Genomic DNA, 17,127 nt, shown 5'->3' with positions numbered 1-17,127 from the left:
AAGAAAGGATGGGTTTATAGAAAGACAATGTGTCTATATATTCCCATATTTCCAGTGAGATATCCCAGAAACTGCAGGCTAAATTTCTATAACTTCAACGAATAACTCTTGGGAAATGATAAAATTAAGAATGCCAGTATACAGCACAATTCCAAACTGCTTGGACAATATTGTATTAAAACTATTGATGTGATTTCATCTATGGTTTATGGATAAATGTTAGAAAAACTACACATTTAAGCAAATGATTGCAATTGGATTTCTAAGACTTTATGAGCTGTAGCAAAATATTGCTTTCCAGAACCAACATTCTAATTTCTAGAAAGGTAATATAAAAACTTCAAAAGCTATCTTAATGCAGCAACACATCTTGAAAGACTTGTTTGATTTAGTTCAGTTCCTTCAGTCTAACAAATATTTATTACCTTATAGTCTTAAAATTGATTCCCCAGAAGTGTGCAAGTGATATATTAAGGAATTATTTTCGGTGCAGTTGAATAATGGGTGGGAAGCAGGACAGGGAAGTAGATTGGGGCTCTGAGGTGAAGTCCTACCGAAGGGAGCTTTATCTCAATCCCCTGGGCAGCTCGGGGTTATAAACACATCAGCACCACAGCTGTCAATATTTGAGCAAGGGAGCTGGGACTTTCGTACTTCTGCATCCAAGGAGGAGGCCAGTTCCTCTAGCACCTCCAGCTCTCTCTTCAGGAAAAGAGGACTCCATCTGGTGGAGAGGACCCTCATAGACAGAACTGTTGGAAGTGAAAGCACATCAATGTCCCAACACTAAAACAATATGGAAATAAATGCTATAAAAGGATTCAAGGGCATCTGGACAGAGTGATGATATTTTCTTTCCACCATTTTATCTCCGTTCTCCATTTCTTTTTAACTAGCATTAACAAAAACAACTAGTGTACTTTGGAAAGTTAGAGACCTCAGTAAGGGCTTTTTGTTTTGTTTCTTGTAGTACTGGAGATTTAACCCAGAGCCTCTCACATACGAGTTAGGCAAGCACTCTAACATTGAGCTATAATACCCCCAGCTCCATAAGGACTTTTTAAAATTCAATTCAGTACAGGGAAATGTGGACCATAGTGCTAAGTAAAATCAGGGAGCCAATGAGAAATAGAAAGTCAATAAGAAATGAACTAAACATTGTCTTTCGTGTGCAGGAGGTAGGCAGTAATTGTTAACTTAGAGCATTTTTCATTGAATAGTAGAAATCAGGAGTTATGGTAGAAGACAGGAGTTATGAAGTTCCAACTGGTCCAAGAGACTGTTGTAGCAGAGATGAGTGTTTATCTACTTATTCCACATCTATTCTTGGAGAATCCCAATATGGTTAGAGAAAACAGAAAACTCAGATTTAAAAACAAACAAAAAACTTATCTTTTTCAATCTCTCTTAAGGTTAGGGGTTATCTAAGTTCTGGCCAATAAGATGTAAGAAGGAGAGTACTCTTGGGAAAGATCCTTGATGAAAGAGCTGACCTGGGTGGCATGAATCTTTTGCCTCATGTCCACCCATCACCATTTTCCTTCCTTAAACCTAGAGGTGGTACTGAAGAAGGGGACTGGCCATGAGGTTTCTAAGATATGCAAAGAATTGAGTTTGGAAAGACCTAAGATGCCTGGGTCCCTGATGACATTGTATAACTGCCATATCAACCCAGAGATTCATAAGTTCAAATTTATCATTTCATGATAACAAGGAAACCCTTAAATTACATAAGTCATTTGGGGTTATATGCACCAGTAGTAACTGCTATATCTTAATGATATGATTATTCTTCAAGAACCTTAACAGTAAGAGGGGAGTGAAAGGTCGTGTGATCAGACTGTCAAACAAGTTTGTCCTGGTTTTGTGTTTTCCTAGAAGCTGACTTTGGGAACATGGTTTCAAGGGCAAGTAGTTTATTTTGGAGGGAATCCCAGGAAATGCTTCTGGAGAAAAACTGAAATGGGACAGATAAGGGAAACATTCAAAATAAAATGTACTATTTGGGGCAACTGGAGTTAAGGCTCGTTGAGGAAACTGGTGATAATACAGAACATATACTTTAGAGTTGATCTCACCTGGCCAGAGATTTATGGTGCATTTATGTACTATCTACAATTAATCATTAGTGGAGGGTTACTCTGGCAGTAGGATAGATTCATTAATCCCATGGAACTTGTCAGCTTGCAGAATGAAGGCAGAATTGGCTCTGGTGGCCAGAGACACAAGGATGCAGATATCAGCAGTGTGAAGTCACACTGGTGTACCTCCAAATGGAAAGAATGTGTTGGTAGCACACTCATGATATCTATTACAAAAAGTGTGTCCTGTTCTTCATTTAAGTTTGAGAAACTTTAATATAAGTTGAGGGAAAAAAAGGAGTCACGAGAAAGTACTTTAAGATTTAAGAAAGAGGAATTGATTCATGTGGTGGAATCTCAGAGGAAAGGAGGTGTCTAGAGCTTGAATAGGAGGATGGAACAGCTGTAAAAGAGGTGGCCAGTGTTTTCGAGGTGGATATAGACAATTGTTTAAGTTGAGGACTGAGAGATTGAAGTCTACCTTATATAATGATTTCAAATTGATAAATTATGGAGTCATATTTTAATGGGTTAAGGGATTGGATATATTCTTTGGGTAATTTGGAGCTAGTTCTGAAGGTTTGGAATAACCAATAAGGGGAATGAGAGGGCTGCTGACCAATGGTGTAGTTGCATTGTGTAGCTCTAGGAGCATCTTTCACACAGTGATGTGCACCATAAGGCCACTGAACATTGATGAATAAAAATTTGAAAAGCACCTCAGACCAGTTGCAACTGAAAAACAAAAGTTTTTAGTGGCCTGAAGATTTATATTTGGACACCAGCAGGGCTCAAACTTCAAAGTAGACTGGTCAGAAAAAAAAATAACCCAATTAATGAATGTGCAAATGAATTAAGCAGATACTTCTCAAAGGAAGAAATACAAATGACCAACAAATATATGAAAAGATGTTCAACATCATTAGCAATTAGAGAAATGGATATAAAAACTACATTGAGATCATTTGACACAAGTCAGAATGCCAGTCATCAAGAATACAGACAATAATAAATTATGGAGAGGGTGTGGAAAAAAAAGGAACACTTTTATATTGGTTGTGGGATTGTAAATTAGTATAACTGCCATGAAAATCAGTACAGAGGGTCCACAAAAAGGGTAGGCTTGGAACCATCATAGGACTCAGATATACCACTCCCTAATATTTATTCTAAAGAATTAAAGTCATCTGACTATAGTGATACATGCACACCCATGTTTAGAGCAGCACAATTTACAATAGCTAAACTCTGGAACCTGCATAGGTGTCCATCAACAGATGAATGGATAAAGAAAATGTGGTATATATACACAATGGAGTTTCATTCAGCCATGAAGAACAAAAATATGTCACTTGCAGAAAAATGATGGAACTTGATACCATTATGTTAAGCAAAATACAGCAAACTCAGATCAAGAGTCATGTTTTCTCTCATACATGGAAGTTAGAGAGGAAAATGGAAAGGAAAGGTGGTGGGGGGCAAGGATCTCATGAAAATCATTAGAGGAAAGGGACAAGGGATGGAAGGTGGGGAGAGAGTGGGGAAGTGCTGGGGGTGATTTTGGCCAAATTATATCGTTATATTGTGTGCATGTCTAAATATGCAACAACAGATCCCAGCATTATGCACAGCTATAAGAACCAATAAAAATGTGGGAATAAAGTAGACTGGATTAACTGACTATACGAAATATTCACATAAAGTGCAATGAAAAGACAAAGGAGAACAAATTTAGCATCTTAAAAGAGTAATTGAAGTAATGGATAATAGAGTCAAGTACACTGAAAAAAAGGGGTCAAGAAGTTGGGAATGTTCTTAGAGTTCAATAATACAGGTGTGAGAGGAAGAACTGAGGGAGAAGGAAGAAGAGGTTGTAGATAGAGGTTGGAAAACAGGGGAGTATAGACATGGTTCAACCCTGAGAAATAAGATTCAGGAAATGACCCTGGGTTTGGATTGACACAAAATCGGTGCAAACGAAAATAATCATCAAAACGGAAAGTAAGTCTTCTGGGGCTGGCAAGGTTGGGAAGTATATATTAGGTATGTTAACTTGCCCCTCTCCACATACATGGCAGATATTAAGAACCCACCCACCACAGCACTGATGATGTCATGATTCTTCCCAAATAGCATTTCATGTAGCCACTGGTAATTGGTACCAAATTATCCCAGAGCCTATGGATTTCATACAGAAGGCGAAAGAGACTGACAGTTAATCTACCTTGCTATTTGTTAAAGTGGAAGGCAATGGTAACAGCTTGGATCCATAGTTGGAGGCTTAGGAGTATTTCTAGCCAGGAATACTATGTGACCTTGAGCCAGCTGGTGACTTAGGTAATCTGCTTCACGTTTATAAACTGGGACAAATTACACCTACTCTTCAGTCTCCCTGGGAAGTGGTAAAAAGTCTGCTCTTGAAAAGCTGAAGATAACTCTACAAACACTTGTCACTAATATTATTAGGGGTGAAGAAAGCCAGAACAAGTGGCGAAATAGAATGGAGAAAATACGGGACTAATTGGAGGACGCTACGCACACTCAATGAGGCTACACAGACATGATTAGATGTGTTTATCTTTTTTTTAAATTGCCACTTCCTGAGGATATTTCAGACTAGAACATTCATTCCAAGTGACTGTAACAGCTATTAAAGGAAAAAAACGAAGAGCCCAGTTATTTAAGAACTGTTTAAAAAAAGGCTGAAGGTCAGAGGGATTATACAACATTGCCCCATCATGCAAAACTGAATCACTCTGGTGGTTCTTCTTGCTCCTTATTTTCCCTGCAAGTTTCCTCTCTGCCAGAGACCCTGAAAGGCCTGTGGCATTGCACGGAGGAGCGCTCATGGTCAAGTGTGAATTAGACCTGTTGAATTTTACCATTTGCCAATTTCTATGTCGATCTAACTGCTGCCTCTTATATTTTTCCAAGGAGAAAATGAAATGTTATTATTCACATCTCTCCTGCCAAAACTCACAAATAGGCGGAACTTCTCTCCCATAAGCTGTGAAAGGATTCAAACGCCATGCTGATTCTTTTCCCCCTGTGGTCAAAACAGAAACTTGTTTGTTTTCTCTCAAATTTATTTGGAAAGGATGTTGTTACAGCGATGCTGTTTGAATTATTATAGCTAACCTTTTCCAGTGTACATGTCCAGAGGCATAATTGGATTCTCAAAATGAGCTCCATTGACAACAGCTACAGAAAGATGCCTCAGCTTGTTTATTCTTAAAATTAATGCTGCTCTCGTCCCCTTTCTTGCTCTGTCTCTGTCTCCCTCTTTCTCTGTCTCTCTCAAAATTGTACTAAGTAAGGAGGACTTAATTGAATAGCGTTTTTGTTAGTTATTTACGGAAAGAAAAAAAAAACTAAAGAGTAAAGATGTCAAAACAAAACTGACCACAGTACCTGCCTCTCTTTTCCTTACTATGTCTGCAGAGCATTTACCTGGATAATGCGTTTGGTTGGGTAGAAGAGGCCCCATATTTCTCGCTGCACTGGTAATCTCTTGTGACCCCTCAGATAAAATTTAGTGGGATCAAGCTCTAGTATCCACTTCTGCTCCTGCAGGATCATTATTCTTACAAATTGCACATCATTATATTTTTATGAGAGGGCTATTATGTGTTGTAAATAGTACAAGCCCAGCAGCTGTGACCCAGCAGGCCACAGTGAGGATACAGACAACTGAGTGGACAAGAGAGTCAAGAGAAAAAACAGCTCTTTGCCCTGAAATTCACACACCTGGATGCTGCAGGGCAAATGTCTGTCACTTTGGGAAGCTGAGTTTTGGGTGGACCATGTGTGGGTTTGTAGGCTGAGCAGGAGGACTGTGGACCTCGGTTTGGCCGCTGATAAGCAGGAGCAAATTCCTTACTTTTTCACACTTCAGCTTCTTGAGCCTTAAGAGGAGGTAATATTACTACCTCTTGTGGGTGTGAAGTGTTGCAGCCATTTTAAAAGCCAATATAGCAGCATCTGTGGAAATCAAAAGTATGTTTACCCTTCCAACTGGAAACCCTGCTTCTGGAATTTGTCCAGGACATAAGGGCAGGGGTGTTTCTTCAGCATTATTTCTATTGCCCACAAACCATCAGGGCACAGCTGGATGGACTGGTACATCTACACCAGCACCAATAATGTTGTGCCTCCTGTGGGATGAATAAGTTAGAGGGCTTCCAGGAAGTATTTTCATGTGAATGGTTGAATAGGAACATAAAATGCAGAAAGAGGTGAATAAGACATGAGACCAGGGAATTCAGAATAAAAGGATAAAGAAATAAAAGACTACACCAAAACAAGAAAAAGTTTATCATCTGTAATGGGCTGAATATTTTCCCCTAAAAGCTCAGAAGTTGAAGTGTTTATCCTCAGGACTCAGAATGTGACTCTATTTGGGCCTTTCAAGAGGTGATAAATGAGGTTAATGGTGTGCACCCCGTTCCAATACAATGGTACCCTTTTAAAAAGAGGAAAAGAGGCACTGTAAAATGATATCCACAATCAAGGAGAGAGGACTCGGCAGAAATCAACCCTGCTGACACTTTGAACTTGGATTTCTAATTTCCAGACCTGTGGGGAAATAAATTTCATTTGTTTAAGTCTCTTAGTCCCTGAATGTTATGAGAGTCCTAGCAAACTCATCCATGATCACACCTATATACTCATATGTAATTATGTTTTTTTGCATATGAGTGTGTGTATAGCTAAATTAAATACATAGAAAACTTCTGCATCAGGTATGAAGTTTCAAGTGCTCAGTAAATACTATTATTACCATCATTGTCAGTAGTACTCTCATTTTTATCACATTCACCCAACATTTATCAGCTATTGTTTTCATTATCATTATTTTATTTAGAAATCCTTAATTTTAATTTACATTGAAAGTGCTGTTTATAGAGATTTTCCAGCTTCAGGTTGAAGTCTCTGCTTTGTTGTTATTTTTTATTGTTATTAATTCTAGTTTCATTACAATGTGACAAGGGAATACTATTCCTACTATTTCTGCTTTATAAAATATATTGTGGTTTACAGGTAACCTGACATCAGTTTTTCCACACCTGCTTAAGAAAGTATATTTCCATTAGAGGGTGAAGTGGAATAAATATTCATAGGTTTACATTAATGTGTTATTTCTTGATTACCCTTACTTATCTGTTGTTCATGCAATGATGTATGCATTTTGTCTTCTATTTTTCCTTTTATATCCCCAAGGTAGTCTTATTTTGCTTATTTTTTTTTCTTTTTTATATTTAGAAATGGGTGTATATTTTTGTTCTATATTTACTTTTCAAAATGTTCTTCTTTTCTCTTTTCCTTATTTGGACATCTACTATTTGTGTTGTCTTCTTTAAGTAACGTCCTCCTGATAATACCTATTACCTATGTGACAATCAATGAGCTTATTCTCCTTTCTCCTTCCCTTCTACCCTTTTTAAATTATACTATTTTAACTTGATCAAAACATATGCCACTTACAAATCATTCTCCCATCCTTACCACACCTTTGTTTTACACACATACACACACACACACACGTGTGCACGCACATGTGCGGGTTGACTCTGAGTTTCAGGAAATGTTGCTCCAGTTTTATTTTACTTTGCATGTTGTCATTGAGAAATCTGCTGAAAATCTGATTTTCTATCCTTTGCAAATGACTTGGCCACTTAATTGAGAGGCTGGTGGTATATCTTCTTTGTGTTTAAAGTGTAACAGGCTCTGTGGTCCAGTTCCCCTGAGTTCAGTCTCCAGGGATCCAACATGGCGGCGAGTGGGGAGGCAGCGCTCTCAGTACCTCCTCAACAACGGGGTCAGAGAGACGCATGGATACGCTTAGATTCGACCTGCTGAGAAACTCCTAGCAAAATTCCACTAAAGAGAGACCGGCTGGGAATTGGAAGGATTTTTGGAGGTGACAGTTTGCCCTAGACGAGTGAATCTCCGCCACGCAGCGCAGAGGTCCAGACCTGCCAGCCGCTGCCCGCGCAACTCGGCGACTGTCGGCTGCCTGCACGCGGCCCCCGCGTCAGGGCGGATAGCCTCCGAGGCGCAGCGCAGCAGGAGCGGTGCAGGGACTCTGGGAAGAGGTCTCTTGCCAAGCCTTCATGAAATAGCGAACCTGGAGCTGAAACCAACCAGAGACAGACCAGTCCCACCCCTCCCTTCGGACACTCCAGCAAGGAGCCTGGGGCCCGCCATAGCAGAGTGGTGACATCACCAGAGTTCCGCCGACAGAATTCATTCCCAGCAGAATCCACGTTAGCAGGTGTGTGACTCCCACCCCCTCCAGATACAAGCAGCCAGGAAACCTCGGGAATCTCTCCAGGGGCGTGTCTGTAGGGAAGCAGAGGGGATTCCAGATCCCCACCTCCCCTTAACACCAGTGGCGACACCCAAGATCTTAGCCGCCAGTTTCTGGGGGCGTGCCCACCAAAGGGGTCCGGAAAAATTAAACTGTTGGTACCCAGATCACCCCACCACAGCACTGGGGCTTAGATGAATGACAGAGAGGGTGTTCATCCTTCGGGATATAGGACACGCGGTGGGGCTGCAAGTGTAATCAGATCCTTGGGGAACCGCCTCCGGTGAACAGGACCTGGCTGGCTGGCTGGGAGGAGGAACAGGGGGAGGGGCCGGATAAGTGAAAGGGCTCTGGACTAACAGGATTGAGAGACTCCCAGGAGCCACCTTACAGGGATTTCTGTCAGCACATAGAGGGCAGAAGCTCGGCTCAGAGGGCACAGCTCCGCCTATTGGAAGAGAAGAAAATGGGATTCAGCCATAGAACAGGGGATGCCAGCATGGCAGAGATCTGATGTCATCGGAGAGCGGCTGAGGAGAGAACTTCATCGGTGCCAGCGGCGACGGAAACAGTTGGTCTCTTGGTAGGGAGGGTGAGTCACAGATACCCGAGTCTCTCTCGCTTTGTCGTCGAGCCAGAGGGGAGGAGCAGGGCCGCCGCCCGCGCCCGCAAGGTAGGCAGACCTGCGACGAACCGGCAGATCAGGCCCAGCGGTCTGCGGGCGTGGTAGGAGGGGCGGCAGAGCCGCCGCCCGCGCCGGCAAGGTAAGCAGACCTGCGACAGACCAGCGGATCAGGCCCAGCGGCCTGCCAGCATGGTACACACTTCACCCCAACTGGAGTAGGGGCAGAGCAGAGCCTTAGCCCGTGCCCAGATCAGGCCCAGTGGCCCGCCTGTGTTGTGGTCAAGTGACCCCAATTGGAGTGGGGGCGGAGCGGAACTGCCACCCGTGCACGCAAGGTGGGCAGACCAGCGACCAACCTGCAAATCAGGCCCAGCAGTCTCCGGGCGTGGTAGGAGGGACAGGGCAGAGCCTTCGCCCCCACCTGCAAGGTAGGCAGACCTGCGACAGAACGGCAGATCAGGCCCAGGAGTCCGCGGGCATGGTAGACACCTCACACCAATTGGAGGAGGGGCAGAGCAGAGCCCCCGCCCGCACCTGCAAGGGAGACTTTTCAACTATACAAGAGCAATATAAATATATAGGGGGGGAAAAATTTCAAAAACACAACAGTTTCACCAAGAAGAAAGAAATGCAAGCAGTATGAAAAGACAAGGAAAGAAAGGACTACAAGCAATGCAGGTCAACTCAACTTTAGAAGAGGTAACAGCTGCAGCAGATGGAATGTCAGATAAAGAATTCAGGATATATTTGCTTCAGATGATCTGGAGTATCAAGGAAGACATTAGACAGCAAAATCAGACAATGAAAGATCACTTCGACAATGAATTACACAAACAAATCCAGGAAGCAAAGGATCAACTATAAAGGGAGATGGAGGTTATAAAAAACAAACAAACAGAAATCCTAGAAATGCAGGAAGCAATAAACCAACTTAAAAACTCAATTGAGAATACTACCAGCAGAGTAGAACACTTAGAAGATAGAACATCAGACAATGAAGACAAAGTATTTCAACTTGAAAAGAACATAGACAGCTCAGCAAGACTGTTAAGAAACCATGAGCAGAACATCCAAGAAATATGGGATAACATTAAGAGACCAAACTTAAGAGTCATTGGGATACAGGAAGGTATAGAACTCCATACCAAAGGAATGAGCAATTTATTCAATGAAATAATACGAGAAAACTTCCCAGACTTGAAGAATGAGACAGAATCCCAAATTCTAGAAGCCTACAGGACGCCGAATGTGCAAAATTATAAGAGATCCACACCTAGACACATTATAATGAAGATGCCCAACATACAGAATAAGGAGAGAATTTTAAAAGCTACAAGAGAAAGGAAGCAGATTACATTTAGGGGTAAGCCAATCAGGATAACAGCTGATCTTTCAACACAGACTCTGAAAGCTAGAAGATCCTGGAATAACATATTTCAAACACTGAAAGAAAATGGGTTCCAACCAAGAATTGTGTATCCAGCGAAATTAAGCTTCAGGATGGAAGATGAAATTAAAACCTTCCATGACAAACAAAAGTTAAAAGAATATGCAGCTAGAAAACCATCTCTTCAAAACATCCTTGGCAAAACATTACAGGAAGAGGAAATGGAAAATAACAATGAAAACCAACAGTGGGAGGTAGGACAGTAAAGGGGGGGGGAATAATCAAAGAGGAAAACAAACCATGTTTTGTAACATAAATAAACAAATATGGCTGGAACAACAACCCATATCTCAATAATAACCCTAAATTTTAATGGCTTAAACTCACCAATTAAGAGACACAGGCTAGTAGAATGGATCACAAAACAAGACCCAACAATATGCTGCCTACAGGAGACGCATTTGATAGGAAAAGACATACATAGGCTGAAGGTGAAAGGTTGGGAAAAATCATATCACTCATATGGACTTCGGAAACAAGCAGGAGTGTCCATACTCATATCAAATAAAATAGATTTCAAGCCCAAGTTAATCAAAAGGGATAAAGAGGGACACTACATACTGCTTAAGGGAACCATACACCAACAAGACATAACAATCATAAATATATATGCCCCAAACAATGGTGCAGCTATGTTCATCAAACAAACTCTTCTCAAGTTCAAGAGTCTAATAGACCACCATATAATAATCATGGGAGACTTCAACACACCTCTCTCGCCACTGGACAGATCTTCCAAACAAAAGTTGAATAAGGAAACTATAGAACTCAATAACACAATTAATAACCTAGACTTAATTGACATATATAGAATATACCACCCAACATCAAGCAGTTACACTTTTTTCTCAGCAGCACATGGATCCTTCTCAAAAATAGATCATATATTATGTCACAGGGCAACTCTTAGACAATATAAAGGAGTAGAGATAATACCATGCATCCTATCTGATCATAATGGAATGAAACTGAAAATCAACGATAAAAGAAGGAAGGAAAAAGCATACATCACTTGGAGAATGAACAATAGGTTACTGAATGATCAATGGGTTATAGAAGACATCAAGGAGGAAATAAAAAAAATCTTAGAGATTAATGAAAACACAGACACAACATATCGGAATCTATGGGACACATTGAAAGCAGTTCTAAGAGGAAAATTCATTGCTTGGAGTTCATTCCTTAAAAAAAGAAAAAACCAACAAATAAATGATCTCATACTTCATCTCAAAATCCTAGAAAAAGAAGAGCAAAACAACAGCAAAAGAAGTAGAAGGCAAGAAATAATGAAAATCAGAGCTGAAATTAATGAAATCGAAACAAAAGAAACAATTGAAAAAATTGACAAAACTAAAAGTTGGTTCTTTGAAAAAATAAACAAAATCGACAGACCCTTAGCCATGCTAGCGAAGAGAAGAAGAGAGAGAACTCAAATTACTAGCATACGGGATGAAAAAGGCAATATCACAACAGACACTTCAGAAATACAGAAGATAATCAAAAATTATTTTGAATCCTTATACTCCAATAAATTAGAAGATAGTGAAGGCATAGATAAATTTCTTAAGTCATATGATCTGCCCAGATTGAGTCAGGAGGATATAGACAACCTAAACAGACCAATATCAATCGAGGAAATAGAAGAAACCATCAAAAGACTACCAACTAAGAAAAGCCCAGGACCGGATGGGTATACAGCAGAATTTTACAAAACCTTTAAAGAGGAATTAACACCAATACTTTTCAAGCTACTTCAGGAAATAGAAAAAGAGGGAGAACTTCCAAATTCATTCTACGAGGCCAACATCACCCTGATACCTAAACCAGATAAAGACACTTCAAAGAAAGAAAACTTCAGACCAATATCTCTAATGAACCTAGATGCAAAAATCCTCAATAAAATTCTGGCGAATCGGATACAAAAACATATCAAAAAAATTGTGCACCATGATCAAGTAGGATTCATCCCTGGGATGCAAGGCTGGTTCAATATACGGAAATCAATAAATGTTATTCACCACATCAATAGACTTAAAAATAAGAACCATATGATCATCTCGATAGATGTGGAAAAAGCATTCGACAAAGTACAGCATCCCTTTATGTTCAAAACTCTAGAAAAACTAGGGATAACAGGAACATACCTCAATATTGTAAAAGCAATCTATGCTAAGCCTCAGGCTAGCATCATTCTGAATGCAGAAAAATTGAAGGCATTCCCTCTAAAATCTGGAACAAGACAGGGATGCCCTCTCTCACCACTTCTGTTCAACATAGTTCTCAAAACGCTGGCCAGAGCAATTAGACGAAAGAAATTAAAGGCATCAAAATAGGAAAAGAAGAACTTAAATTATCACTATTGGCAGATGATATGATTCTATACCTAGCAGACCCAAAAGGCTCTACAAAGAAACTATTAGAGCTAATAAATGAATTCAGCAAAGTGGCAGGATATAAAATCAACATGCATAAATCAAAGGCATTCCTGTATATCAGCGACAAATCCTATGAAATGGAAATGAGGACAACCACTCCATCCACTCCATTCACAATATCTTCAAAAAAAAAAATACTTGGGAATCAACCTAACAAAAGAGGTGAAAGACTTATACAATGAAAACTACAGAACCCTAAAGAGAGAAATAGAAGAAGATCTTAGAAGATGAAAAAATATACCCTGTTCACGGATAGGCAGAACTAACATCATCAAAATGGCGATATTACCAAAAGTTCTCTATAGGTTTAATGCAATGCCAATCAAAATCCCAACGGCATTTCTTGTAGAAATAGAGAAAGCAATCATGAAATTCATATGGAAAAATAAAAGACCCAGAATAGCAAAAACAATGCTAAGCAGGAAGTGTGAATCAGGCGGTATAGCGATACCAGACTTCAAACTATACTACAGAGCAATAGTAACAAAAACAGCATGGTACTGGCACCAAAACAGGAGGGTGGACCAATGGTACAGAATAGAGGACACAGAAACCAATCCACAAAACTACAACTATCTTATATTTGATAAAGGGGCTAAAAGCATGCAATGGAGGAAGGATAGCATCTTCAACAAATGGTGCAGGGAAAACTGGAAATCCATATGCAACAAAATGAAACTGAATCCCTTTCTCTCACCATGCACAAAAGTGAATTCAAAATGGATCAAGGAGCTTGATATCAAATCAGAGACACGCCGTCTGATAGAAGAAAAAGTTGGCTACGATCTACATACTGTGGGGTCGGGCTCCAAATTCCTCAATAGAACACCCATAGCACAAAAGTTAATAACTAGAATCAACAAATGGGACTTACTCAAACTAAAAATTTTTTCTGAGCTAAAGAAACAATAAGAGAGGTAAATAGAGAGCCTACATCCTGGGAACAAATCTTTACTCCTCACCCTTCAGGTAGAGCCCTAATATCCAGAGTATACAAAGAACTCCAAAAATTAGACAATAAGATAACAAACAACCCAATCAACAAATGGGCCAAGGACCTGAACAGACACTTCTCAGATGAGGACATACAATCAATCAACAAGTTCATGAAAAAATGTTCACCATCTCTAGCAGTCAGAGAAATGCAAATCAAAACCACCCTAAGATACCATCTCACTCCAGTAAGATTGGCAGCCATTATGAAGTCAAACAACAACAAGTGCTGGTGAGGATGTGGGGAAAAGGGTACACTTGTACATTGCTGGTGGGACTGCAAATTGGTGCAGCCAATTTGGAAAGCAGTATGGAGATTCCTGGGAAAGCTGGGAATGGAGCCACCATTTGACCCAGCTATTCCCCTTCTTGGTCTATTCCCTAAAGACCTAAAAAGAGCATGCTACAGGGACATTGCTACATCGATGTTCATAGCAGCTCAATTCACAATAGCAAGACTGTGGAACCAACCCAGATGCCCTTCAATAGACGAATGGATTAAAAAAATGTGGCATTTATACACAATGGAGTATTACTCTGCATTAAAAAATGACAAAATCATAGAATTTGCAGGGAAATGGATGGCACTAGAGCAGATTATGCTAAGTGAATCTAGCCAATCCCTAAAAAACAAATGCCAAATGTCTTCTTTGATATAAGGAGAGTAACTAAGAACAGAGTAGGGACGAAGAGCATGAGAAGATTAACATTAAACAGAGATGAGAGGTGGGAGGGAAAGGGAGAGAAAAGGGAAATTGCATGGAAATGGAAGGAGACCCTCAGGGTTATACAAAAGAACATACAAGAGGAAATGAGGGGAAAGGGAAAAATAATACAAGGGGGAGAAATGAAGGTCTGTAGAGGGGGTAGAGAGAGAAGAGGGGAGGGGAGGGGAGGGGGTATAGTAGAGGATAGGAAAGGTAGCAGAACACGACAGTCACTAATATGGCAATATGTAAATCAATGGATGTGTAATTGATGTGATTCTGCAATCTGTATATGGGCTAAAAATGGGAGTTCATAACCCACTTGAAGCAAAGTGTGAAAGATGATATATCAAGAACTATGTAATGTTTTGAACAACCAACAATAAAAAAAATAAAATAAAGTGTAACAGTGTTTTTAAATTCCAACAGGTTATAGCTTGCAATTGACAATTCTGGTCATGGTGACCTTTTCATTATGTAGATTACATATTTTTCCTTTGGACTGTTTCTTGAATTATACTATAAAATATTAGTCATATTTTGTTTTTCTTCTTCATGGATTCCAATTATGCCTATTCCAAAAGTAGTTGCTCTCAGTTCCTCTGATTTACTTCCTTTCTCTTAATTGGTTTCATACATCTCCTCAATGTTATTTTATTTTAAAACAAATTGATTTCCCCTTGGAGACCCTGAAATTTATTTTGACCTCTATTTTTAATTCAGATTATTTCCTGAGTTTGATGATCCATTTTGTGTATTTCTATTTTATTCCCATTTTATTCTACATTTCTTATTTGAGGTGTTCTCTCATACTGCATTTATTTATAAATAACATAATTCATGTTGAAATGTATTGCAGTTTTATTGTTTTTCCTTTTTAAAAAACCATTTTCATTGGATAAGAATAGTTGATACCCATTTTCTTTTTTCTTGCAATAATTGCTTTATATGGGTAACAACCATATTCTGTTTTTAATATCTTGTATTTAACTGGATCATTAAGAAGGTTTGGATGAATAATAGGTTTCTTAGATTAAGAGTGCCCTCTTCTGTCAGGGCAGTGAAGTGTACTTTCGTTATAATGTATAGCATCTTTTTTAGAAAAGAGCTAATGTGCGTTCTGATTATTGTACTCAATTGTTCCCAGCCCCTCTTAATTTCTTCCACTTGTTTATTTCTTTCTTCTGAGACACATTCCTGTTGAATTTGTCTACCTTCTCTCCAGAAAAGGTACTTTATCAAGACTGCCATCTCTTGGACCATGGATTGCAACACTTTACCTTTAGATTCTTCCATAGGTAGTGTTCCATTCCAGCAGGTCAAAAGTAACATGAAAGTGACCAGCATTGGAACCTGCACACTCTCCAGATTAGGGAGAACCAGCAGCTCTGTAATACTGGTTATTTTCAATCACAGTATGATGTGACTATTCATCAATACCTTTTGTTAGTAATTGATCTCAATAAAGTTTTGCAGCTTTTAGTGTAGAGAATTTGTACAACTTTTATTCAATTTATCACATTTTGATGATCATATTTTTCTAAGTATATAGTAATTTTTAAAATTTATTTATATAGTCCAACAATCCAAGTCATTATTTAAAATATTTAGCCTACTTATATTTAATGTAATTATTGATATTTTGGGGTATATATCTACCATCTTTTAATTATTGCTTTTTCTCAGCATAATATCTTCTTTTGCTTTTTAGAGTAATGAAAATTTAAATAATTTCATAACTTATTTTGAGATTAACTACTTTAAGATGATTCACTGAGGATTTCACTTATTTACTGCAAAATAAAATTATTTTTCAAATAAAGTTACTCTTCAATATCAATGAATCTCAATAAAAATAATCTTTTAGAGTTTGTTTTGCTGTTGTATTTTGAAAACTTTTTTGTTAGTTTTGAAGGATGCAGGAGGATCCACACAGGTTTTTAAGGAGTCATACAGGACTGAATGTCACAAGACCTTGTTTTATGTGAGGCAAAAAATATGTTCTCATCTCCTTGGAACCTCTTTGAGGGTTTAGTCAGGACATCATCTTCATCATCATCATCATCATCATTGTATAATAGTAATAATTTTAGGCTTTGGAATTGGATTTATGTTTCTTTTGTGGGTAATTCTGTTGCAATTGATCATAAGGCCTATTATTTGCATTATATTTTGGTGATTTGCCCAGGGTTTGAGTACCAATCAGGGTTCAGCCAGAAAGCAGAGTCTATTTTGAGTAATTTCATGGAATAAATGTACTAATAATACTTGATGACTAAACTGTTTGGAGGCCTGAAGAAACAGCAGAGAAAGGTAAGCCAACTCAGAAAAGCAAGAGCAGGAAGCTGCTCCCATCCTTTGGAGGGGTACAAAGGGATGTGGGAAGGGTTATTGAAGTTAGCAGAGTCCAAGAGCTGGGATCAAGTGGTGAATGTAGTAATCATCCTGTGGTTTGTCTGACAGAGCTTGCAACCACTTAGCTATTGCTGGAGATACAACCCAAAGCTGAGTAAGAGGGGCTAGAAAATA

Source organism: Marmota flaviventris, chromosome 1, assembly GCF_047511675.1.
Source record: "Marmota flaviventris isolate mMarFla1 chromosome 1, mMarFla1.hap1, whole genome shotgun sequence".
Lineage (NCBI taxonomy): Eukaryota > Metazoa > Chordata > Mammalia > Rodentia > Sciuridae > Marmota > Marmota flaviventris.
This window is presented reverse-complemented; position numbering follows the sequence as displayed.